At 35.8% G+C, this 27,643-nt stretch overlaps 1 non-coding gene across 1 annotated transcript; it reads left to right on the top strand.

Moving 5' to 3' along the window:
• Nucleotides 1-9,169: 9,169 nt before the first annotated feature.
• Nucleotides 9,170-9,275, top strand: LOC116879128. Its single transcript, XR_004384972.1, has one exon. It is a non-coding gene; the product is annotated as a U6 spliceosomal RNA (small nuclear RNA).
• Nucleotides 9,276-27,643: the final 18,368 nt, after the last annotated feature.

Below are 27,643 nucleotides of genomic sequence, written 5' to 3'. Positions count from 1 at the left end.
CTGACAAATAAATAAAATCTTTAAAAAAAAAGAAAATTCAACCTTTTCATGGGTATATTTGGAATTCGTACTTCTGTCAAGGTTCTTGGACATAGGCATCTTTACTATACTACTGTAAAAATGCAAGGTATTAATAGGCATTTGCAAAATTCATTTCAATACTTCAGAGAAGTTTTTTGTAGCTCTTTTCTGAACTACATATATGTCCATTCATGTAAATATATTTTTCATATAACGATGAAAATATTTATTGTTGTTATTCTGGAAGGTGGAATTTTGAGTAATCCTTTTTTTGCTTTTAAATTGTATCTCTCAAATTTTCTACAACAAATGTACATAATTAAAAGGGGACATTTAGAAATAAATATATTTCTTTTGTTTTCCTTCAGTTTGCTAGACAAATGTTATACCATGCCTGTGGCTACATAGAGAAGTATCACATTTTTGAGCAGTAAATTTAAGGTATGGAAAAATCTAAAAGCATAAATTGCCTTATATGTACCAGTTGCATAGAGATTTCCGGGTGTACTATGAAGTTTAAAACTTCATGCATTATTTCTTTTCTGCTTTTTCCTGCCAGCTGCTGACCTTCAAAACAACATATTATTGAGATGACTCATGAGAATCAGTGTGAAATAGAATGTGTTACCGCTAGAAGTTTCTTCCTCCTTAGACTGCTTAGAACTGTTTCAGAGTATTATTGTATAAAAGAAGAAGAAAGTTCTAAATACTGAGATTGGAAATTAGTCCTGTCAGCACACCTAGAAAGAACTATAATTTCGTTAGGAATGTGTAACAAAAGAATCAATGTTAACTATTCATTTAACAATAACATTTATTATGCAGAAGAAATAATACATTACCAGCATTATAACATGAGATCTCATCTAAGGTCTACCATGGCGAATACAGAGCTTTGGTTGGCTCCATTATAATTTAGCTAACAACCCACATCTCTCAGATTTTCCCATAAATTATATGAGATTATATGTACAAAGATTATTTTATTTAAATATTATAACATTAGCATTTCACCTTATTTAATTTTTGGGACTCACCCCATTAAAAACACCTGAGGAGTAAGAGACAGAAGGTGACCTGAAATGTGGAAGTGACATTGGGACGCATTTTCAAGACCTCAGAAAAATAGAGTACAAAGTATTAACATTTTTATTTGCTATGAAAAAAATAGGCGAAATTTGAAAGCGAGGTGAAAAGTTGGGTACAATGTCCATGTCCCTTCACTGTCATACTGAGGTGACAACCACCAAAGAATTATCTAGTGAAAAGGTTCCCAGACTTCAATGTATGTCAAAATCATCTGAAGGAGTTTGTAAAATTATACTTTAGTACATATAAATGAATCAGTTGTGACTGAATTTTGGTGGTCTACTGCACTTTGTTACATAATTTTAATCAAGCATTATACACGGGCCATCAGGGTAACATCTTTTAAATTGAAAATTACACATTTGTGAAAGATTAAATGACTCCAAAATTTGTGTTATTTTGACAGACTTCCTTTTGTTGGCTCAGATTTATGTGCTTTTACATTTTCTTAAAGCTGTATCAAAAAGTTGTGTTTTCTGATGCTTATTATTAATCAAAAATCATTTTTTCTTCATTTTCCTTTAAGCAACTTATTGTAAAGACTCCTTTTTGTGTGAACATGTGGAAAAATACATGGCTTTATGTATGTTCTTTGTAAAAATTTGGTGACAACAATATCCATGTAAGATAAATACATATTTTAGCATAGAGAAATTATAACAGAACATGGAAGCCAGAAGTTTATGTATACTTTCAGGACTTAAGTAAATAATTGGGGGATTCATAGCTTCAGATTCAACTTTAAAATTATCCACCAATTTCTTGTGGGTATGGGGAGACCACTAAACTTTAAATCCCTGCATATCACTATTTGCCAAGTATTGCCATATTTGCAGATTTGTATTACATTTCAGTGAAGTTATAGGCTACATTTATAAATTAGAAAAAAGTAGTATCAAAAATATAAACCTTCAAAACCACCGTGAGATATTATTATTTCACACTTACTGGGATGGCTACTATTAAAAAAAAAAAACAGAAGATAATAAGCGTTGGCAGGAATGTTGGGACCCTTGTGCACTATTGGTGGAAATGCAAAATGTTGCGTTTGCTATAGAAAACAGTATGGAGGTGCCTTGGAATATTAAAAATACAGTTAACATATGACCCAGCAATCCCACTTGGGGCACATATCTAAAAGAACTGAAAGTGGGATCTTGCAGAGGTATTTGTCCACATTCATAGTAGCATTATTCATGATAGCCAAGAGGGGGTAAAAACATGACAGTGGAATGTGTTTCAGCCCTAAAAAGGAAGGAAATCATGTCACATGCTACAACATGGATGAAACTTGAAGAGATTATGCTGAATGAAACTAGCCAGTCACAAAAAGATGAATACTGTATGCTTCCACTCATATGAAATACGTAAAGTAATCAAATTCATAAAACACTAGAATAGTGGTTGCCAAGGGGTAGGGCAGGGAGAAATGGGGAGTTGTTTTGTAATGGGTACAGAATCTGTTTTGTAACATAAAAAAGTTCTGATGATGCGTTGCACGACAGTGTGAATATACTTAACCCTACTGCACTGTACCCTTAAAAAAAGTTAAGATGATACATTTTATGTGTTTTTTACTGCAGTTAAAAATAGAAGAAATGTGAAAAATCTTTCTGGATAGACCTAAATTTTTATGGCTTTATAAGAAGGCAAGTACAGGAGTATAATTTAGGGTCCACAAAAGGATTCTTTTCTCTCTAACCTGTCTTTATGTCATAACTACCATCCTTAGAGCATCATTAGTTGAAGTTACACACATATTCCCTATTGTGAGTAAATATCTAACATAATGACCTATGATGAAGTATTCACGTTTTGAGGACATGTATCCAGATTGTTAAGAGTAAGCTTTGATAGGATAAGGGGAAAAAAAGCAAGCCAGTGTACGGTCCTTGGTGACAGAGTTGGAGCCTGGTGAAGTCTGATTGTTTACCAAAAAATTCACCTATTTAACTCCACCTTGGATCTGCTGAAACTTTTCCCCTTCCTGCTTCCTGTTGCCCTGGGGAAAGTTGCTACTGCCATAGAAAAAGGGATTTTCTGCGTTTAACCCATGCATTCCATTCTAGGGGCGGGCAGAAGAAACAGAGAATCACTTTCCCAGCCTTGCACCTCCAGGCCACTAGCATGCTGTGGTAAGCAATATTTTTCCTGTTTTTGAAGTTAAATCCCTTATCGATTGTTTCTTCTCATTTCCACATTTTCTTTCAGTTTGACTGAGGAACATTATATTATGATCCCTACAAAGGGACCAGAAGTGCTGATCTATTTTAAGGCCCATTCAAACACAGACCACCCACCTCTCAGTCTTGTGCTCTGTAACTTCTGGAAAAAATTCCATTCTTAATTTTGTGATTCTTACGCATATACCATACACCCCCCCCTCAAAAAAAAAAAGTCATTACCATGGAAACTGGGGGAGTAAGTAACTTGGTAACTTTAATAGAAGTGCTCACTTGCTTTTGCTAAAGCTGGAATAACAACTGTGCATTTACCAGGGGAATACAGAACTTTCTATCATAAAGTTGGCTACTTTTCTTTGCCAGGTGCTCCATTACTCTTCAAGAGTATTCCCTATACAGGAGCGGTATTTTCTGTATTAACAATTTAGGGAAATGTTTGTTATTGACATAGCAGTATGGTGGTTAGCGAAAAAAATTATACAATTAAGACAATTTATATTACCTTATGTGTCTATATTTCTCCCTTTTCTTCTATCTGAGGCTTCAAAAGGGCATCCTGGAGGGGTTTGCGGGATTTGGTTTCCTTTATTTTTAATTAGTCATTGAAGTGATTCATTATATGAAATTCAGAGAAAGGGTAAAATATAGAAAAGATGAAAAAAAGCCATCAACTCATAATCCTGGCTCAATTTTGGTTAATTTGATGTATATTCTCCCACTATTTTTTCTTAAATGTTTTTTGTTAACATAGCTGCAATTATTGAAGGTTTCACTGCAGTTGTAAAAGGATGTGCAGGGACACCTCAGTGGTTTAGGCAATTAAGCATCTGCCTCGGGCTCAGGTCAGGATCCCAGGTCCTGTGATACAGCCCCATGTCAGGCTCCCTGTTTAGCGGGGAGTCTCCTTCCCCCTCTGCCTGCCGCTCCCCCTGTTTGTGCTCTTTCTGCCTCTCCCTCTGACAAATAAATAAAAAAAAAAAAAAAAAAGGAATTGCAGATTCCTTGTTTAAGTGGGTGGGGTACATGGATAAAACTGCTTTGTTCAGCGCTCCTTTATCTTTAGTTTTTTAGCAATACGATTTATCCAAGCTGTCATTCAGCATTTCCTATTAATATATCTTACTTTTGTTTTACAATGTTTTTTCCCTGGTTGACATGTAGGGTTTATGTAATTTTGGAAATTTTTACCTGATTAAAACTAACTTATTTGATTGATAAATCTTGCTGTGAGGAAGATACCAAGCAATCTTGTTAGCACCACAGTGTCAGAGTTTGGATTTATCTGGAACATACTCACTGCTGACAGAGTGCCATGGGATGTAAGATGCCAGGAGGGCATAAGTGACAATGGGATGAGACTTCTGTGGAGGCAGTGGGGCAGTGGTTGTTCCTTCCAGCTCTCGTGATAATGCTCTTAACTGCAACTTATGGGGTTGGCTCTGAAAGTGCTAGGCTGAGGATATGTGCAAATGGAAATTTCAGGGAACTGGAACATGCTGTAATCAGGGAAAGGCTTGTGAATTTATTTGAGCTTCCATCCAAGTGTACTCTTATTTTTTTATTTTATTTTATTTTATTAGATTTTATTTATTTATTTGACAGACAGAGATCACAAGTAGGCAGAGAGGCAGGCAGAGAGAGAGAAAGGGGGAAGGAGGCTCCCTGTTGAGCATAGAGCCCGATGCGGGCTCTATCCCAGGACTCTGGGATCATGACGTGAGCCGAAGGCAGAGGCTTTAACCCACTGAGCCACCCAGGTGCCCCCAAATGTACTCTTTATAAGAAGACTAGCGATGTAAGTAGCCATTCTCTCAGGACACTTACTCATAGATAGCATTTACTGAGTGTTTACCATATGTTGGGTACAAGACATTTACTATCTAATGAAATCCTCTCAACAGTCCTATAAATTAAGTCTTGTTATTCTCACTTTAGCAATGAAGAAACTGAGTTACAGAGAAAGCAAATAACTTGCCCAAAGTCAATAGCTACTCAGTAATGAAGTCAGAATGTGAACTTTGACAGTCTAACTTGAGAGCCCATTTTCTTAACAATGTTTTACTTTGCTCCTTCTGGTAGATTCAGATCAATAAAACTTCTCAAGACTCTATGAGTCTTGTTATCACTCTTCCCTGAAAAAGTAACACCAATTACCAAATGCCAAATATAGAGAGCACTTGTCTTTAAGTCTGAAAAAAAAAAAAAAACAACGAACAAACAAACATAAACTCGAACATTTTTGTAAAAATTAAACTCCGTATCTTTTGTCTTTTGAAATGGACAAAAAGGATTACTGGACATCTTCAATGGAAAATTGAATAGTTGTCTAAGCACACCGTTACTGGTATCTGATTCTATAGGTTCTCTGTACTTCTCGTTGCCTTTGAGCTCTTTGATAATTCTTATAAGGTATAGATAACTGATAGCTATGCAAATGATTGCTGACCAAGGTCATGCAGGTGGATTTTATATGGGGTTAATGCAACGGACTTCTCTCTACCTCCCACACATAATTCCCATGGAATAAGCCAGTTTTGCAACTACTTGCAAATTAATTTTAGCATACTTAATCTGTATATATGTGTGATTCTTTACATCTCATTTGAATCAATTGTAACATTGATGACTTCCTCATTAATGAATGAATGAATGAAAATATTTGGCAGGTGTCCAATTTACTCTTGTCTGAGAATCATGATTATGTCCTCTTTGAAAATCTCAAACTTCCTTTTCTTGTTTTATTCCAATCAGTTTCCATACTCTATACATTCTACTCAAATATATTTTAAACCTGTCTTTTCTGTTCCTTTTGCCTGATCTGCACCCTCATAATCTCATCAGTGCACTCTTGCAGCAGTCTAACTGTTACGTAAATGTTTGCTGAATAAATGCATGGACACATAGGTTTGGGATCAGGATTATAATAGTTATTGTCAATGAAGGGAACAGCTGGGTTGGAAATAGCAGGAGATACCAGCACTATAGAAAGGTTGATTTCAAAAATGTTTCTGAAATATGGTTTCATTGATAATTCTTTTTTTGATAAAATGTTTTAGTACAATATGCATAATAATATAATTGCTCTTGCATTTAAAATTGAACTGGCTTTGTAGTGGCTTGATGCCTGGTTTTATTTCTTCCTCCTTCTCTTCCATTTCCTTAAGCATGGCTGGATAACACCAAGTAGTTCATCACCTAGAGCTTATACTGTTGGGATATTTAAATTAACAGTAATCCATTCAGTTGTTTCTTATATCTTGGGCGCAATAACAGGTTGGGTTTGACTGGTGGTAGTAGGAGATGGAGAAGGGGACATCATCAATATGCAAGATGTTCTTTGCTCTTCAGAGTATGAAATAGGTGATGGGGATGAAGGAGTGCCCTTGTGTGTGATGAACGCTGGGTAATGTAAGGAAGTGTTGAATCACTACACTGGGCACCTGAAACTAAAACTACACTGCATGTTAACGAACTGGAATTTAAAGAAAAACTTAAAAAAATGCTTTACATTCCTCTTCCTCAAAGAATACTTCTCAAAAATGTCCTTTGTCCAAAGTTGTTTTGTTGTTGTTATTGTTGTGGATGTGGTTGTTATTTTTAAGTGTTTCCTCTGGCAGGTGCCCACTTCAGTGTCCACTCTTGTATACTCTTGTGGCAACATAAACAGGACAAACCGTAGCCCAGAAATCCCACACACAATCTGAATATACAAATTCAAGAGTGGAAAAAAAAAATGCCCCATGTAAATCCATGAATTTCAGGATGATACCTTGAACTTCTGTTTGGAATCCAGAAGGCACATGCAGGAATCTTGTATGATATAAAATAAAAAGTCATAAAGAGGTGTCCACAAAGAAGTTCTAAAGGTGGAGGGATACCCAACAATGCTAAGATGATACTGAAAGTATTCTCAAACGTACCTGTTTCCTGAAGTTTGACTGCACACATAAAATGATTAAAAATAATACTCTTTTGAAGGCTCAGAAGCCTTCCCAGTACTTGTGTAAGTGTCATAAATAATAGAAGGCTTTAACGTTTTTGAAAGCCTCAGGCATATTAAGTATGCCACTAGCAAAATATTTTAATTTACCAGGACCACAGACTAGAGAAAAAGAAAGAGGGTTTATTCTGTCCCTATTGAAGTTGAAACTACAAAGGTTGTATATGTTTCCATTTTTAGCTGCTAAATTGTTACTATGTAAACATTGTTAAGAATGTCCATTTTTATCTAGCTGCCTTATAAAACAGATAAAATGTCAAAATACTCTTTTAAAACAATTTTAAAAGTCAGTAAAAATTTTAAGTTGAGCAACTTCAATATTTCTAAATGGTAGTTTAACACAGATATGATTCTTATGACTGCCTAATCACAATTAGAATTTATGTAAATATCTACTAAAAATTTTTCCCTTTTTATCAAGTTATTATAAAATTATGTTTTAACTAATGTAGACCTATTAGCTTTCATTAAGAAAATTATCTATAAACTAGTACATAATTACCCAGCCCAACATTTTCTAATCTTTTACATATAAACTCTCTATGCTGTAAAAAATTATTTTGTCCATTTTTGTGTGTACAAAATAAGAGTGAACTTAAGTGAAAATTTTTAAATTAGCATATCAACAAAGAATAAAATCTAATATTTACTTTCAATAATAATTTTAATGTTAAAATATTTAAAATTATAATATCTCATAATTTTTAAAACATATAGGGTAAGTTTAGACACCTTATTCAGTAAGAAAAAAAATGCTTAATTTCCTTTGAATTATGTAAGACAAAACCTACTTTGTCAAGAATAATATTTAAAATGAGGGGCACTTGGGTGACTCAGTGGGTTAAAGCCTCTGCCTTCGGCTCGGGTCATGATACCAGGGTCCTGGGATCGAGCCCACATGGGGCTCTCTGCTCAAGGGGAGCCCACTTCTTCCTCTCTCTCTCTGCCTGCCTCTCTGCCTACTTGTCTGTAAAAGAAATAAATAAAATCTTTTAAAAATAATAATAATATTTAAAATGAAATATGTTTTATTTTGGAACTGAATATAAGTTAAAGATACATATTAATGTGTAACTACATGTTATACATCAAAAAGAGCAAAAACATCTTTCATGGCTTTTCAATTTTAGCATAATCTTCAAAAACTGTGCTGGTTTGTTTAAAAATTTTTTTTCCATTGATGAGGCAAAAACAGTGTTTTCAGGCTTATTTTTGAAATTTTTTCCACCAATAAAATAGTTTCTTTGGGGTATAGTAATTACATCAGAATACATGGATTACAAATTGTTTTCCCATTTCTCATTACATGGATTACAAACTAAGTTTTTGAAGTCTTTCTCTTGAAGAACTATTTAAGAATATATATTCTGGATCTGGTGAAGAATAGTTTTTATATTATAACCATCAAAGAAGCAGGCTGTTCTGCTTCTTGGTATGGCTAAGTGATAAGACTGATTTATCACAGTAATGAACAATATCAAAATTGAGGAGAATAAATTTTTCCATTGCACTGTAATATATAACTCTTTCATAAGAATTTTATCAAAATTTTTCCACAGATAAGATCATATCACAAACAATGAAAGCATTAACAAATCTATTGAAACTGTCAATTTCTTTTATACGATATACAATCTTAGAAAATTTATATGAATAACATTTTATCTGTACAAACTTATCCTTTCATTTGACAATTTTTCCCATAAATTTCTTATATAGTAACAAGCTAATTCAGATATATAGATTATATCAGGGCAACCTAAAGTATTTCTGGCATCTCTCTTTTTATAAGGTAAATGTATAAATCATTGTGATTTTACAGGGACTCTTTGAAAATTTCAAAGATAATTTTAATTTTAATTTAAAAAGACATCTAGTGCTTGTTTCGGCAGCACATATACCAAAATTGGAATGATGTAGAGAAGATAGCATAGCTTCTGCACTAGTATGACATGCAAGTTTGTAAAGCATTCATGTTTTTTCAGCTAATATTCTCATACAAAGAATGAAGTTGAATTCTAATATTATACCATATACAAGAGATTAACTTAATCAAAACTGTTAGAAGAAAAATAAGGAAAAAGCTTCATGACATTGGATTTGGCACAATGGTAGCTTGGATATGACACCAAAAGCTTAGATAACAAAAGAAAAAATAAATTGGACTATATCAAACTTTAAAAACTTTTGTGCAAAAAAACACACGTCAACAAAGTGAAAAGGAAACCCATGAAATGGGAGGAAATATTTGCAGATCATATATCTTAATTAGGGCTTAATACACTGAAATACATAAAGAACTCCTACTATTCAACAACAACCAAAAAAAATCAGATTTAAAAATGGACAACAAAATTGAATTGACAGTTCTCTAAGGAAAATACACCAATGGCCAATAAGCACTGACAAATGTTCAAATCATTAATCATTGAAGAAAAATGTAAATTAAAAGTACAATGAGATATAATTTCCCAACCATTAGGATAGCTGTTTTCAGGAAACAGAAAGTAACAAGTGTGAGCAAGGATTGGAGAAAGTGGAACACCTGATGTTCCTGGTGCAAATATGTAATGGTACAGCCACTACGAAGATTGGTATGGTGGTTCCTTTAAAAAAAAAAGAAAAAGAAAAGAAACAGAATTACCATATAATCCAGCACACCCACTTCTCAATATACACCCCAAGGATTTCAAAGCAAGGTCTTGAAAAGATATCTGTACACTCATATTCATAGCAGCATTGGTGAAAACAATCCACGTGTCCATTGAAGGAGGAGGGGCATAAACAAAACATGGAATACATAAGATGGAATATTATTCAGGGTTAAAAAGCAAGAAAATTCTGACACGTGCTCCATGTGGATGAATGAACCTTGAAGGCATTGTAAGTGAGATAAATGAGTCACAATATGACAACTGTTACGTGATTCTACTTACATGAGCTATTTAGAGCGGTCAAATTCATAAAGACAGAGAACAGCATTGTGGTTGCCAGGAGCTACAAAGGATGGAGATATTGTTTAATGGGTATAAAGTTTCAGATGGCCAAGATAAAAAAGTTCTGGAAATGGATGGTGGCAATGGTTGCACAATGTCAAAGTACTTAGAGTACACTTAAAAATGGTTACGATGGTACCTTTTATGTTATGCATATTTTATCACAATAAAAAAAATGAAAAAGACACCCTAAAATTTTATTTTCCTGAATTTAGGATTTGATCTCAAGGAAGTAAAGTAAAGAATTATATGAAAAGATTTGGTCATTTGATTGAGATAAAAACACAATTACCTGTGAGCAATGACAAGTTATAGACTAACTACACATAAATCTAAGTGACAACAATATACAATAAAAAGAGAAGAAGTTTACAAAATTTTCAGGAACTTTTGCTGTTCTGAAGAGAGGTACTTTTTTTGAAGTTATCCAGAATATAATAAAGGTAGTATAAATTACAGGAAATTATTTTGGTGATATACAGAATTTCTGCTAAATTTTCAGATTATACAGAAGGTAAAAAATAATCTTTTATTAGTCTTGTTAAAAGTGACTAAATATTTCAAGATCAATTTATATTTTCACAGGGAGAAAATAAAATTCTAGTATTACATAAATTTAGTCTTTGGCAGTAAAGGGTATTAACATATATTAATAAATAAACATCAAAATTCAGGAAAATTTGCTAAAATCTTAACATATTTTATCTGTTTTCTTTCAGACTCAGATATTGTAAAGAATGGCAAATAAAATTCACTTTCATCAAACCTTCTATAACTTGCTATACACACTCAAGTTTTATCTTTCACTGTGTTTTTTAATATTCTGGAACAAACTGAACTTTACAACAAATCTATTTTGTTTTTCCTCAGGAAACATGCCAGGCTATCTCTCCTGATTGTCAGGGATTGTATTTCTCTTTTTCATTTTGTAAGATTTCATTTTTTCTTGATTTTCTGAGATTTCTTATATAACCCATAGTATGTCTATTAGGAGAATGTTCCATGTTTATTTGGATGATCATCATTTATCTTTCTTTATCCTGGGTAATATTTCTTTTTTTGAGGTCTACATTATATATTAATATACCACAATAGGGTTTTTTAAATTATTATCTACATAGTAGGCCTTTTAAATAATTTTAACCTATCCACTGCAGGGAGGTAATAAATTACAAAGGAGCATGAGGAAATTTGGGGGTTGATGGAAAAGTTCAGCATCTTTATTGTCAGTGATATCATGAGAGTTGCATATCTGTTAAAGTCATCAAATTGTATACTTGAATCAAGTGCAGTTTTTGGTACAAAAATTATACTCCAACAAGGTTGACTAAAAGCAGAATATACTAACAAAAAATACCTAGGAACTCTTCAAGTATTTGGAAATTACACTTCTAAATAAACCATGGGGCAAAGAGGAAATTACAATAAAAACCTAAAATATTTTGAGCTAAATAATAATGAAAAGACTCCTTATTAAACTATGCAAGATGTGTGGGGCACATGGAGGGCTCAGTCAGTTAAGCATCCCACTCTTGATCTTAGCTCAGGTCTTGATCTCAGGGTTGTAAGTTCAAGCCCTGTGTTGGGTCCATGCTGGGCATGGAGCCTACTTAAAAAAAAGAAGAAGAAGAAGAAGAAAAAAAGAAAATAACAAAATGTGCAAGATACAACTAGAGCAATGTTTAGAGGGACAACTATCATTCTTTTTTTTTTTTTTTGGCAACTATCATTCTTGATGTTTGTGTTGGACATGCAAAAACATTTAACAATATTGATCTAAGTTTCTACCTGAGAAACCTTAAAACAAAAATTAAATCCAAAGTAAATCAAAGAAACAAGAAAGATGAGAGCAGAAATCAATGAAATTGAAAATGACCAAAATAAAGAAAATTTACAAAGCAAAAGTTTGTTCTTTGAAAATATTCATATAGTTAATAAAGTTAATAAAGAGGCTGTTTGTCTTCCTCTGGGATATGAACAAATTTATCAAAGAAAATTAGATATCTCGGTATTCTAGATAATATTATATTTTACTCTAAATATTACCATGCCAACTATGGACATTAGTCTTTGCTAACAGTTTCAGGTAAGATTTTGGAGAATGTGAGGATGTTTACTGTGTGAACAGTGAAGGTAAATATATTCTCAGTCTCCATGCAAAGATATCAAATTATGTTATGTTCACAGTATATGAAGAATTATCCAAAACTTGGAAATAAAACCAAGAGAGTACAGATATATTTTCAATGTCATATTGGATCATTATTTAATTTTAAAATGAGGTTTATTTAATTCTTTAAGAAAATTAAACTGGCACTTTCACCTGTGTTTTATTATTCTTCTTACTGTTTGATTAGAGCTCAGACACTGAAATTCATATTATCTTATAGATTCTGTGTGATAGAAAAGTTAACTTCCAAAATGTGTTGTATTTTTTTTGTTTCTCACTGTGAAGTAACCAGTTTTATATCTAAACCAGCAATTTTATTCTAACATTACTTTACTCAAGTACCTATAAATAGATCATTTCTCAGAATGTTTTTTGAATTAGCTTTAACATTTTAATTGCTAATGTTAGGAGACAATTCTCCAGGGGTCTCTCACAAATCTGTGTGTCTTATGAGTAGAGGTACTAACTGCCTTTGTTCTGAATTATCTTTCCAAGAATGTTTATACAGTAAACAGCCTTGGATGATACATTTATTTGCTTCCAGAACAAATCACAGTTTTGCCTATAGCCTTGGAAGGTAGAGTCTCCCTCCGGAGCTGAGGGTCAGGGACGCTCAGTGTGTATTATCTAAGCTCCGAGTTCCTCTCCTAGAATGCAACCCACTACATGTGCAGGTGTCACCTGTCCTTCTTTGTATTGCCATGTAGAAAATTGTGGTTTGAAGAACTGGCATCAAATATGCTTATGCTTATGCTGCTTGCTATGCTGTAAATAATAAATTTCTCTTTGCCTCTGACCCAGGCCTTTTGCATTCCCTTCTGGCATCCATGAAGCCACTGCAGGCAGGTAATGTTTTTGCTTGCAAATAGGATAAAATCTCAGACCCCTCACAGTTCTTGACAGGTTCTTTATTATTTAAAAAATTGGACAAAAGGGGTGCATGGCTGGCTCAGTGGGTAAAGCATGTGACTCTTGATCTCCGGGTCATGAGTTGGAGCCCCAGGTTGGGTGTAGGGATTTATTTTTTAAAAAAGAAAAAGAAATAAAATAAACAATTAGACAAAACATTTGACTTGTGTTCATTCCATGTGTGTATGAGAACTGTGTTTCAATTATTTGAACATTGTACTTTAACATGTTGCTTGGTTATCCACTGAGATACCCAAGTGGACTTATCTGCTAAATTCAATAGAATCCCATCGTCCAAGAAGTGAACTCAAGGAGTGTTTAGCCAAGGCAGGTTTTTTCCTTGGCTCCTGTAGGGTTTCCCAATTAACTGTGGAAACTTATCTTTGCTGACTCACAGTTTCTACAGCCTTTCTCTTTTCTTTCTTCCTTCCTTTCTTTCTTTCTCCCTCCTGAATTTTTTGTATTTCTGGTGCTTGGTCAAACTTGTTGGTTACTTTCTACAGCCAAGAGCAGGGAGGAGTGGTGTTGTAGGCTGTCTTGACTGTGCAGTCAGTTGAGCACCTTGTGTGTACATGAATTTAATTTGTGTGTAGCCAATAAATGTTTCTTACTTGATTGCAGGAATGACTGCTAGTCTGTTTGTATGGTCTTGCCATTCAGTAATCTTAAAGGGATGATGGAGATCTGTTCTTTGTCAGGTAAGAGACAACTGAGAATCTGGCTTTTCTGTTTGACTATTGTGAACTCATACCAATTAAGAAAATATTTTTCTGTTCATTGGAGAGGAGAATAACCCTTTGATATCTGAACTGTGGAGTTTTTATGTTCTGTGTTTACTTTTACTTGAGGTTGTAGACCTAAGGCTGCAAGCTCTCTCTGTTTTTGTGACTGAGGGAAGTTTTTAGCTTTTGGGGGGTGATTCCAAATATTTTCCTATCTCTAGAGGTATTAGTAAATTAGGTTGTAAAGTCTTATGAAAGGAAAGGGCTCTGTTCTGATTGGTTTATACAAGTTAATAAGTTATAATAATATATTCTATCTAATGGTCCCAGAATTTCTAGAAATAAAGAAACTAAATTTTAATATTTTATAAATGTTAGTCTTTTTAAAAAACCATTTCTAGAGGAATTTAGTTCAGAAGCACTTTTATATAAGAATCCAAATCCACATTATCAAGGTTAAATCTTGGACAAATCAGACTAGATCTATAATTTTGGGTTTCTCTACTTTGGCACTATTGACATTTTGGTCCAGAAAATAACAATTTAAAAGATTAAACTCTTTCAAAAGACATGTCTCATTATATATTCATTTAAACACAGTTTTATTTATTTTTTAACCCTAAAAAATTTGTATAAACAAAGATTATTTATTGGATTCATAGAAATAATTCAGGAAATCTTAAATATTTAAATGATGAAAAATTAAACTCCTCTTCTAAAATATTTTGCTAAAGATTTTTACATGTTAATAAAATTAGTAAGAAGACAATTAGTAAGAAGACAATGTTGACTTTAAACTATAATTACTCTAATTTGTCCAAAGAATTATCTATTTAAGAAGAATATCTTTTCTTAATTTTTCAAATATAAATAAATCTCTGATTAAAATATCAGAAGATTTAAAGACTGGAGTTTTGCCAAAAGTTCCCAGTGTTGAATTTTTCTTTCTGGCTCGGAACTATGTCTATTACTAGAATTCACAGTTAACTTTTTTTCTGAATTTCACTCTTGGCAAGGGAAAACATACAAAAGAAGCACAGAAAATTTAATGCTTTCCCTGCCTTCCCCCCTTTTTTGGAAAGTCTTCACTTTGTATCTGCACCAGATATTCCCAGAATTTATACATAATAACAGAGCATGTGCATGAGCAGATTCATTTCCAAATTTTCAAAGGTTAAAAAAAGAAAAAGGAAAGGGGAAAGAAGCAGGAGGAAGCCAACTTAAAACAGTTATTCTATAAACAGTTATATTATAAATCTCACTGTAAAAGGCTAATTACCTAAACTCTACAAGGAAAGAAAAAGGATTAGATGAAAGAAACCCTATTTTTACACATATACACACCAAAGAAAAAGCATTACTGCTTATGAAGCAATAACTAGGGTCTTTAATGATTCAATCAAACCATATGATTAAAGAGTTGGTACTTACTAGTCACCAAAGTAGGAAAGTCTGAGACGGTGATCTCTTAAAATAAAAAAGTGACCTCTTGTGCAGACAAACAAGTCAGAGAATCTCCTCCACAAGTTTTCTTCCTATTTAATTGTTTTCTTAAATGATTCATCTAGTCCATATCAAAAATATCGCAGAGTGGCCACAGTATTTCTAAATCCTCCTTGGTGAAATTAGGCCAGTTAGAGAAATATGCACCTGAATGAAAGTGTGAAGGCAGCACAGGAATGGCCCAGGGTGTGAAAGAAGGAAGACCCGAGATGCCTACAACACTTGTAAACATCTGACTGATCAGCCACTCTCACAGTTTTGAGACTTCTGGCTCTAGGCAAAAGAAACTAAATTAGTAATTATCAAAGAAACAAAGGCACGACTGAGGAAAGATCTTACTAGGTTTGAATAGGTGGTCCATGCAAAATGGATCCAGTAAGGATGCTGGCTGATGGGCCCTTCTGAACCTGTCGGCCCTCTGGGATAGATTGAGAGACAGACTACTGAAGCTACCACATGCATCATTTCCCCTCCAAACTTTGTCTTATGGACTCACAATAGAAAGTGACAAGGACAAAAAAAAGAACCAAGATACTATGTTATTGATAACAAATGAGTTCTTCTTCCAGATATAAGAGTTTTCAAATCTGACCAGATCACCAAAGGATTCCTGAGAGGAATCCTCATTCCCAGGACACAAAATAAACTGTTTCTCAGAAAGGACTTCCCATAAATCTGTTGGACTTGAGCACCAATGCAGGACCTACCTGACCGCTATAGTGGGAGAGACCCCTGAACAGGAAGTTCAAGCCTCAAGGGTATATGTGGTTTCAGAGCTGAGGGCCTTGGGCCATGTTGGCAAAGGGCTCTCCACCAGATCTTCTCATGGTCTCCAAGAATGTCAATGTCAATTCTCCAAAAGAACATCAGAAAAGCATATTGATCACACAAAGCTTAGTTTATTAGACTTACTGTAATAAGGGTACTTTCAAGGTCTTAGCAGTGTCTCAGAAGGGAGATTTCAAGAAACAGTATTTATAGGGTTTAAGTGGCTGGGTTTATGAGATTTCAAGCAAGTCTTTCATGGCAGGTAACTGATGACTATGATACTTTTGACACAATAATTTCATATTGGTGAACACGGTGAAGTGTTTTAATGAGTAAACTGTTAAAGGAGAAGCAAGGTGTTGGCCCAAGCCAGCTACCTACTATCCTAATAGTAGAGTTATTTATCCCAAAAAGCCAAGTATTTGCCTGGACAAAATTAGTTTGCAGAAATGCCCTGAACAAATAGTAAAATGTACTGATTTATAGTCTTATCTTCCTGGACCAGAGTTCTCTGGAACAAACAGTTGTGTCATGATGGGGCAGGGGGTCGGAGTTCCCCTAACCTTTCTATTCTGTGACCTCTGCTACGGCTTGTCCAGGGATCTACTACAAAGCATCATTGCCTTAAAATGATTTCCCACATAAAAATCAGTTAATATTTTTCAGAGGGATAATTTTCTTCTGTTCCTTAGAACATACACTTTATTTAGAATGGTATATTATCTTTTATGAATCTGGTAATATTTCTGGCAAAGGGGATACTAATTGTTAATCCATTAAAGTTAAATAAGTTTCACCAGGGTTTGGATCTCGGATTCTTTCAGGCTTCCTGAGTATACAGGCCTGTCCTTCCTTAATCAACTCCCATTTAAACTAGCAAAAATTCATCAATCTTCTAAGGCTAGTAACCATTCCTTCAGACTTTAATATCTTGCAGTTATTTACATAAAAATTTAGGTTAAGAAAAATTAGCAGTTTGCTCTTTTGACCTTTTGTAAAACTAACAATTTGGACATTTTCTTTCTAACATGACAGGTAAATAAAAAAAAAAAAAAGATTACAGATGACAAAATCAGTCCAGTTACTTTGTAATAAGAACTATTTCACTGTTTTGGACTAAAGCAAAAATGTCTTTGTCAATTATAATTCAATGGAGCTGTCTGAATTGGAAGCCTAATATACATATTTCATTGCTTACATTTATTAAAACAGAGAAATTAAAACATGATTTGACTTAGTAAATATTAACACATTTCTATAACCCATCCAAAAAGGGCCTTTTAGTTTGATAAGTCAGATTAAGAGGCAAACATAGATAGGCAATACAGATCCATACAGAAAATGATCCTGCCTGTGTGTCAGTAGAAGGATCTTAATAGTCAAGAGTACATCCATGGGGATGCCTGGCATTTAAAGTTTATTTTATAAATATCCTCTAATATTTATGAAAACTATAGTCCCAGAAAATAGAACATGAGAAGAATGCAAAATACAGTCAGGTCAAAGATTTTTTTTTTTTTTAAGATTTTATTTATTTATTTGACAGACAGAGATCACAAGTAGGCAGAGAAGCAGGCAGAGAGAGAGGAGGAAGCAGGCTCCCTGCTGAGCAGAGAGCCCGATGTGGGGCTCGATGTGGGGCTCGATCCCAGGACCCTGAGATCATGACCTGAGCCGAAGACAGAGGCTTTAACCCACTGAGCCACCCAGGCACCCCCCCAGGTCAAAGATTTTTGAAGGTGAACAGGAAGATACTTAAATATCTTAGAAGACAAAGAAGTGAAAATCTGACCGAGATGATGAAGCAAGGGACAACAATCTTACTGAGACTGCGTACTTTGGGAAGACAGGCTCAGGCACGTCCTGAGCCATGTCAGTAAGCTGTTCCTGACAATCAGCACTCACCCACACAATTGTTAACAGAAACCTATGGCTCATTATTTTAAATGGAAAATCTTTAATATATTAACCATCAACTCCATGCCTCCAACCGATTTCTTAAAGTACAGGAAACCAAAGCATATGAGTAACAGACTCTATTATTAGGATACAAAATCATTATAACTAAATGTTGTATCATATGCAGTAATGCCTCAATGCCTCTCTTTACACCATGAACATCCCAAAAGTGACATCTCTTTTTTTGGCTTTATGTTACTTTTGTCAAGGCTTCTACATGGATCCTGTCATTCTGTCAATTGTATTTGGATCTCAACCCAAGGCTTTTTCCTCTCGTCATTTTAATAAAAAATATTGCATTGAGCTTTGGGGACATAAATATACATTTTCTCCCACATAAACACCAGCCTAGAATATTGTTTTGAGAGAGAAAGTTCAGGGTATTAAAATCCAAGAGGCATCCTAGTGGAAAGATCTTAACCGAGGAGAGAATAGGCAGCTTATGTCTATATTAGGAAATCTGTGACTTACTTGTGACTTAATGGACATGAACCCTGTGAAACTCTTCTCCGTCCTTCTTTAAAGATATAGTGGTTATAACTAAGACTAAGTTTGTCACTATTGTCATTAAGAATTATTCTAGAATAACTCTGCCTGAAAAAAGAAGGAAATGCTGACACGCACTACAATATGGATGAACCTTGAGGACATTATGCTAAGTGAAATAAGCCAGCCACACAAAGACAAAGACTCTGTACTATGCTGCCCATATGAGGTATCTAAAGCAGTCAAATGCATTGCAAGAGAAAGTAAAATTGTGGTTGCTAGTGGTTGGAGAAGGGGAGAAATGGGAACTTTTTAAATAGATACAGAGTTTTAACTTTTTCTAAACGAAAAGGTTGTGGAGATTGGTTGCATGACAATGTGAATATGCTTAACACTTCTATAATGTACACTTAGAAATGGTGAAGATGGTAAATTTTATATTATGCATTTTTTACGGCAGTAAAAAGGAACAAAAGAGGGGGAGAAAGAATCATTCCAGAACTTCAGCTTACTCAGAAGGCATCTCCAAAAAAAAGTTTTTCTTTTTTTTTTGTATAACATAAGTATCCCTCTAGAAGCATCTTTTCACCCAGGAAAAATAAGGAGTCTGTATAAAAATCTTAAGAAAATAAAATCCATGGTGTTAATATTTTATATTAAGGAATCCTGCATATTTGCTATGTTTTGTCATAATGTTTGCTTATTAGCCTTGTAATTCCATTTTCTAAACTGTATCTGTGTAGTTGATTTATGTTTGTGATATTAAATTCAATTCTTACTAAATTTATGTACATTCTTGAAAAACTTAAGATAACGTATTTATAAGTTTAGGTTATGAAACCATCAAAGTTAAGTAGTCAGAAAGACTCTTTAAGTTAGACGATTATATTGCTGAAAAGAAAATTGAACATTTTAATGTGAAATGTTAAACATAAAAGGAAATTTAATAAGTCGAGATATTTAAGGGAATTTAATATGGTTGTAAAACCTCCCTTACAAGCAATTGTAAAAATTTGCTAAACTTTTTTTTTTTTTCCTAATTTGCTAAACCTTTAAAAAGAATTCATGGTATAGGGTAAATTAAAAGCTTAGGAAAGAGTCAAGTGAATAAAATAGTCATTTAAAAAGAAACCTAAGGAAACGAGCTTTTCCACACAGAAAAACTGTTCTTGAGGGCATAGAAAACTCACTTTCAAGAAAAGAAAAAAAGAAACAGCTCACGTTCATGCTGATAATAATATTTACAGTAAAGAAGTGAGCTGGGTTGCAGCAAGCTAACAACTGGTCATTAACCACCACTGACAAAGTGTGCACAAGTCAGGTATCCTACAGAATAGAAATAGAACTACATTCAACGATTGCAGAGAACCAGGCTAAAAATGTAGATGTGGAGTATTTGTCTTCCTATTTGAACTATATCGAACCCTTCTTGGTAATTTTTAACCTCAGAGCTTTTACTCAGTTCTTTATTCATTAACTACCTCACCAGCAGGCAATTTGTGAGTTGCAGGGTCAGCCTGAACCTGTGAGGCCAAGACTACCAGGAGCCTTGATAATGAGCGAGCTAATTCTCTCTTCCTCCCCGGGACAGGGTAACTTAGAATTCTGCTCAGGTGCAAAAGCAGTTTGAAACTGACTATGTCTCCGGTTCTCAAAGATTTTCTCACAATCAAAAATAGATTTTCTTTGCTTTTTAAGTAATCTGCAAAGCACCCTGCTCAGTAACATGTACATTTAATAATTTGGGGGGAAGATAATAAGGATGACCTGGTGTGATACCATTTTAATGAGCCAGCTTCTCTCTGAGCTCCGGGCTTTGGTGAATCGGAGGCACATTTTTAAATGACTCAGAATCACTTATTGATCACCCTCTGTGTGTAGATGACTGTGTTCGTATTATTGACAATTTAAAAGAATAACAAAAGGAAAAGCCTTGGACTTCAAAGAGTTTCTAACAGCCATTTTGGAATATGGAACACTTCTGGGCGGGCAAAGCCAAGGCAACATGCTGTAGCCATATGTCAGCTTCAGGGCACTGGGTCACACAGTGGGATAAGAGGAAAGGAAATGAGAACCAGAAATAGCCTATAAAAATGAAAGTGCCTCCAAAGAAATCCCCAGACCAATGGTCCAATGGAACATGTTGAGCAGGAACTAGAGAAATCCATCTGAAATTATACCTCTTACTAAGCACAAGACTTGCTCCAGCTGTAAGTTCAATGAAGATTTTTCAGATTAACAAAATAATAATAATAATAATAAATCACTGGTCTCCTTGAGAGAATGAAAATACAAATGGACAATGTCAGACCATATACCACAATTCAGCTCTGCCCACAACCTTGGCAGCAATCAGCCCCAGATGATCAGGACTTTAACTTTTTCTAAACGAAAAGGTTGTGGAGATTGGTTGCATGACAATGTGAATATGCTTAACACTTCTATAATGTACACTTAGAAATGGTCAGTGACTGCCAGTTCCCTCTAATGATTACCCAGCGTCCAACTCAGGACCAACCAGAGAAAGCCAGATGCATTTCCCAAATCAGTCATGTCAGATGCCCCACTTCTAGCTAGCCCCTCTCACTTTCCCATGCCAACAACCTCTAATCAGAGCTGAGGCCTACCCCATCTACACCCCCACCCATGCCCTATTATTAAGCTTCCTTGCCTTGGAGTCTCTGCCAAAGGCAAGCGATGGTGGCTGACCCCCACCTCCCATCCCCGTCCATAGCAATCTCTGAAGATAGTCTTTCAAAATTCTTATTTGGGTGGTACTCATTTATTTCCACAGTTTTACTGGGAGCCCCACCTAGATATGATCTGCATTGGCTGTTGCCAGGCACCCCAGCCTTGGACCAGTTGCATTACCCATGGACACCCCTGGTGCCCTGCAGCTCTTGGCCTGTGGAGACCAGGCCTAAGTGGTAAGTCAACACCGAGTCTGAACTCTGCTGTCTTTGCATTGAGTCCCCTGGCTATTTATTCTCCATTTGATAGACAGACATTGTTATTGATTCCCATTTGTTTGGTACTCATTGGAATCAGATCACTTTTTTTCATCTGTTTTGCTGTGTTTTGTGCTTCTGCTCTGGGGTATACTGCCTGGAACTGTTTGTTAGAAGAAGAGAAGAAGGAGAATGACCAGTGAAAACAGGCCCAGGCGCTATAAGCCCATGGCTCCCGCTGACCTCACAGAGTCGTGAATTTCCCACTTACTCAACAAGTGTCCATTTGGACAAACTCTGCAGAGCATCACCAAAACCCAGAAACTTCCCCTCTGTCTTGACTTCTGGTCTTGAAAGCCTGCCTTTGATTCAGAGAGAGTGTTTCCTCTGGTTTTATTCTGCGGGGCTGGGCGGGTGTTAGGGGTGCAGATTAGTGGCTCTACCATTGAAGGCCAGGCTTCCGGTTAGAGACCTGAAATCTTGAGTGCAGGAACATCACATCTCTATTGACCACTGCCAGCTCTCATGGAGTCCTCTAAGCCAAAAGCTTCTCCTTTCGGGAACAATGTCTTCCTACGCGTTCTCTCAACGCAATCCTAACATATCTTTCAAAACGGCATAATGGGGCCGCCAATGGCTATGCTGGGGAACCTCTGATGTGAATAATACCATTTGAAAGGCACCTGAGGAAAGAGAGGGAATATGGTTTCTCAGGTCTAATGAGCAGCACATTTTGATTGGTAGGCAGAGACCTAAGTGAAATTCTGAATAAAAAATTTACTGAAAGAGTCTTTGGCCAAAAACAAGGAGCAATTTAACAAATTTAAGCAGGAACAAGTGGGGCTTCTTTCTGTGGTGAATCCTCTCCCTCCGTGTCCTCCAGCTGCCTCCTTATAGCCAGTTCTCCCTTTTCCTCTTATCCTCTGATCTCTCTCCTTCTGCACCTCCCTGGACTTCTTTCTCTTCTTTCCATGGTCCAGATTTCTCTAAACCCAGAGAAGACTGATAGTTATTCATAGATGAATTATTTCAGGTACATATAACCTGGGGTTACCTGGCTTATATGTACACCTACATGTTGATCAGAACCTCAGATATTAAATTCTGGATGGCAAATGTTGGTTGGATCAACTCAGAAAGAAACCTACAAAAATTCCTCTATCGACAGTAAATCTGAGAGTCAGAAAAAGGCTTAAAAATGAGATTAAGTTCTCCTAAAACCATGCCTGAAGTATTTCCAATAAAAATTGCATGGACACCACCATTGCCTGCCCAACCATTCCAGCCAAAGCAGGGAGCTCTGACATGTCCCACAAGACCTCTCTGACCAAGGGCATCCGAGTTAGCCCTGTGATGAGGGTTTGTAGCTTTGTCCCAAACAATGCTCTAGAGAGATGGGCAGGATGCCGAGACTGCCTTGCATTTCAATCCCCACATGAACAGTCCACAGTGATGTTCAACACCCTGGAGCCGGGCCCCTTGGGCCCTGAGGAGCATGGCTCAGGCATCTCCTTCCAGCACGGCAGCACTTCGAAGTGTTCCTTGTCACTGAAGAAAGATTCAAGGCAGTGGACGGTGACTCCAAGTACCACCACTTCTGTTACCAGTTCCTGCCAGTGTGCAGTTGCCTCTTGGAGGTGGTCAGGGACCTACAGCTGGAGGCCACGAAGATCTTCTGAGCCATCTCAGGAGGGTAGGTGGGATGGGGTCTCCAGTGTTGAATGGCAAGTAAAGTTTCAGCCCACATAAAAAAGAAAAAAAGTGTGTGTGTATACACATATATATTATGTGTGTATGCAATGTGTGTATGTGTATGCACATATATATTATGTGTGTGTGCAATATGTGTGTATACATATGTGTGTGTGTGTGTGTGTGTGTGTATACACACACATATATAGCCATAATTGAATTTTGGAAACAGAAAAAAACCTGAAACTATGGGAACAGGTCCTCGATCAAGATTTATAAGATCTAAATTTCCCTCGTGATTTAGTTCTCCTACAATATGTAGATGATGTCATACTTTATCGAGAGAACAAGGAAGCCTGTGGAACAGATCACTTGCTCCCAGCCGTAGCAAAAGAGACATAAAGTTTCAAAAGATGTTAAAATTTTACCAAAATCCCCTCTTTAAAGTATGCTCTAATTAAAAAGGGAAAAACACTCTCTTCTAATAGATTAAAGATAATCCAAACATATCCTACACCCATTGTCAAAAGACCATTGAGGGGATTTCTAAGTTTCACTGGATATTGCAGACATTTGGTGCCAAATCTTCATGAACTGAAGGTCTTTCAGTACATTTGACTATAGAGGTGACTGAGCAAGCCCCAGTTGGTGAAGATCTAGATCTCTTAGCCATCCCTGAATTGGTCAACGTCTCACAAGTGAGAAAATTACAAAGGTTGGCAGGGAGGGGGACTGGGAGTCCAGAAGTCAAACTGATAATGGCCAGACCATAAGTGTAATCCTACTCTGACCCACGACGTCTGCTGCAATCAGCCCAGAACGATCAGAACTTGGTCAGTGACTGCCAGCTTCCCTAATTTTTGTCCTCCGTTCTAAGTCAGGATGAACTAGAGAAAGTTAAGTAATCTCCCCTAAACCAAGCACATGAGATGCCCCATATCTAGTTCGCCCTTTTCCCCACCATTTATACTCTCCTGTCTGCTAAATGCAAGTGACAGAGACTGACTGCCTTGATGTAGCAAAGTGAGTGAAAAACCCTGTCTAGTTGCACTTGGATTGTCTTTGTTCATGCCCCATCCTCTATTCAGAGTTTTCCCGTTTGAAAAATTTGGGTTTCTAGCTGTGAAAAAGTTCACGAGCACCATCAATCATACCTGAGGCCACTCTAAACATTATGCTACTTGATCTCGAACACCAGAGACAACACATAGGAGTAAAAATGCCATTTTGTCTTACTCTAAAATATATACGTCTATACACCTTTACATCTATACGTATATAAAGACTCATAATCATTTATATGTGCCCAAAGCTGTGGGTTTATCCAAAAATCATGGAGATCTCAAACTTGGTGGTTTTTGGAGTCAAGCTAATTTATCCATGCTTGTCTCTCTTTAATAAAACCAGAATACGGTCATCCCACTTTCTGGGATCACCTCTGACAGCTAACCCTATAACCATAGTATGGATCCTGACTAGTAAATTACCAGTGACTTCCCAGTCATTCCCACCAGCTGGTCTATTAAAAGGGTTGCTGGTAAGAAAAGAAGCTTGGGGAACACATTTTCCAGTCACCTGGTATTACAGACATGTCAAAATTACACACAGTTAAACACCAGCCAGCCCTGCAGGAAATTTAACATATCTCCACGTGTGATAGAAAATTATCTGAGAACCAGAAATAAGCATAAGGGAGTAGAGTGTATTCTTTAAGCACAATGCTGGCTTGCAGTTCTGATTAACTTCTGATTGCCTGCAGTATTTTACAACTCTGTAGGGACAGAAATTAACATGCAGACTTTTGTCCAAGGGAGATATAAATAACTTCTACCTTATATCATATATTGTCCTATAAAATATAAACCAGGAATTTAATACTAATATTCTTTCATTAAATTACCTCTAGATTCCTGACTCTTTAAATGCTCTCTGAACTTCTTTCAGCATCTTACTGATTCCCTCATTAACTGATGAGTTGAATAAAATCTCTGACATACATTCATTAGATATTTTCATGAGACATGATTTCACCTTTTTGAAAATTATCCTTGAACCATTAAAAATTTAAGCTCTTAGAGGAAAGTTATATGATTTTTCTTTTTAAATATTATAATATGATAATATATAATAATAGTTATCCTAATATTGAATCAACCTTGCATTCCTGAGATACCATACATATGATATTGTGATACCAAATTTTATTTGCAAATGTTTGTATTTAGAATATTTACATTTATAATTATTAACATAATTTTCAGCAAAAGGGAAAATCATGACACTTGAACAAATATAAAAATATGCACATGTTAAAGAATTTTTTAAATTACTTCCATATGAGAGAACCAAACAGATGGTATAATTAGTTAATCAGTTCACAGAAAAAGTCAAATAATAGGAAAAATTATATGGAGTAAAGGAATGTTGAGAGGAATTGCAAATGGAGGCAGAACTATTTTTTTCAGAGAGGGGAGAAAATCAATTAAGATCACTAGCAAACAAAATACTATTTATACATTTATCAGTTACCTAAACATAGATGCAAAATAGCTCAAAGGCAGTGAACAAAACTAGAATCTAATAACATGGAAGTATATGATATAAATGAAACAGTTTCTATTGAAACAGTCAAATATTTTTGACATAATTGTTGATAAAATGGGTCTGTAATTTCAATTTTTTAAGAGTTTATTTATTTATTTATTTATTTATTTCACAAGTAGGCAGAGAGGCAAGCATAGGCAGAGGGAGAAGCAGGCCCCCTGCTGAGTAGGGAGCCCGATGTAGGGCTCAATCCTAGGACCCTGGAATCGTGACCTGAGCTGAAGGCAGACACTTAAGCAACTGAGCCACCAGGAGCCCCTGTAATTTCAACTTTTTATGTAACTGGCACTGCATTTTGGTATTGTAAAGGGGGAAACTATTTCTTCAAACTTTCTATTAAAGAAGAAATTTAAGACACATGGATGTCAGTGAAAATGGTGAACCATAAACCTCTAGGAGCCTGTATCTCCCAGAGAACAACAAAAGTCTGGCAAGAACTGTCAGAATCAACCTCATAGGAACTCTGGAAGACCATCAAAAGTTTGCAGCAACCAGGAGAAAGGCCACAGATACAGGATGAGAAAATTTTGTGACATTCCCTTAGCCTTGCCCTGCCCCTCCCCCAGCACAAGAGCTGTACAGATGTGAGAACATGGTTCCAGAGCGAGCCAAGCAGATCTTGTTCCTAGGTATTGTATTTTTCTCTTTCGGCCTGTCGGTGGGTTTCCTGAAGGACCCATGTAAGGAGCCTGCCTTTGTTTCTCCTGACTTGGAATCCTGTAGGTGGAGAAGCAGCTACATGGAGAATGTTTCTTTATAAGACAGAAAGTCAAAAGAATGAGCCTCTGTCAACTGGACCAAAAAAGAAAAATTGGGACAAAGGAGGGACACACAGAAAGAAGGAATAACAACTTGGAGAGTGAGAATCTTTGAGGGCTTTGCAAATCTTCTGCCTATAATGAGGAACCTAGAAAACCACACACATGCCTGGGGTGGGATGGCTGCTCAGAAAAGAACGAAAAAGACCATAACCTTTCACCTCTGGCAGATCTTTAAGTTCAATGAAAGCAGGAAGCGAAGGTAAGTGAGTAAATGGACAGGCTAAGCAACAAAGATGTGCCTCCACACCGTGCCACTCTCCAAAGACCTGGAGAGAATTATTTTCTTCTTTGTCTTTCCTCTTTTCTTTCTTTTCTTTTGTTTTTGGGTCCAGAAGTTTGGTGGAAATCCCTGTCAAGCCATTAATGAACAACTAAACTAAAGGAACAGAAACTTCAGAGTCAGACATAACAAAGAGTACAGTCTTTACAAAAATAGTTTAGAAAAATCACGAAAACAAGAACTAGAACCCAATGCAAATGAAAACAGCAAAACTGGAGAGAGGGGAGAATGTAATTTCCAGAGTTACCACATCATAATATTCAAAATGTCCAGTTTTCGATTAAAGAGCATGAGTCATACAAAGAAAGAAAAGACTATGGCTCTTTCCCAGGAAGAAAACCCAAAATGGACAAAAACTGTTCCCAAGGAAGCACAAGCACTGTACTTGAGTTGACAGAGACCTCGACAGATGGTCTTATGTGTGCTCAAAGAGCTAAAGGAAACCATGGACAAAGAAGTAACGGAAACCAGGAAAATGATATTTCAGTAAGT

Source organism: Lontra canadensis, unplaced genomic scaffold (assembly GCF_010015895.1).
Source record: "Lontra canadensis isolate GAN:19392208 unplaced genomic scaffold, GSC_riverotter_1.0 scaffold2, whole genome shotgun sequence".
In the NCBI taxonomy this organism is placed as follows: domain Eukaryota; kingdom Metazoa; phylum Chordata; class Mammalia; order Carnivora; family Mustelidae; genus Lontra; species Lontra canadensis.
Note: the sequence above shows the minus strand (reverse complement) of the source record. Positions and strands in the feature narration are given on the sequence as shown.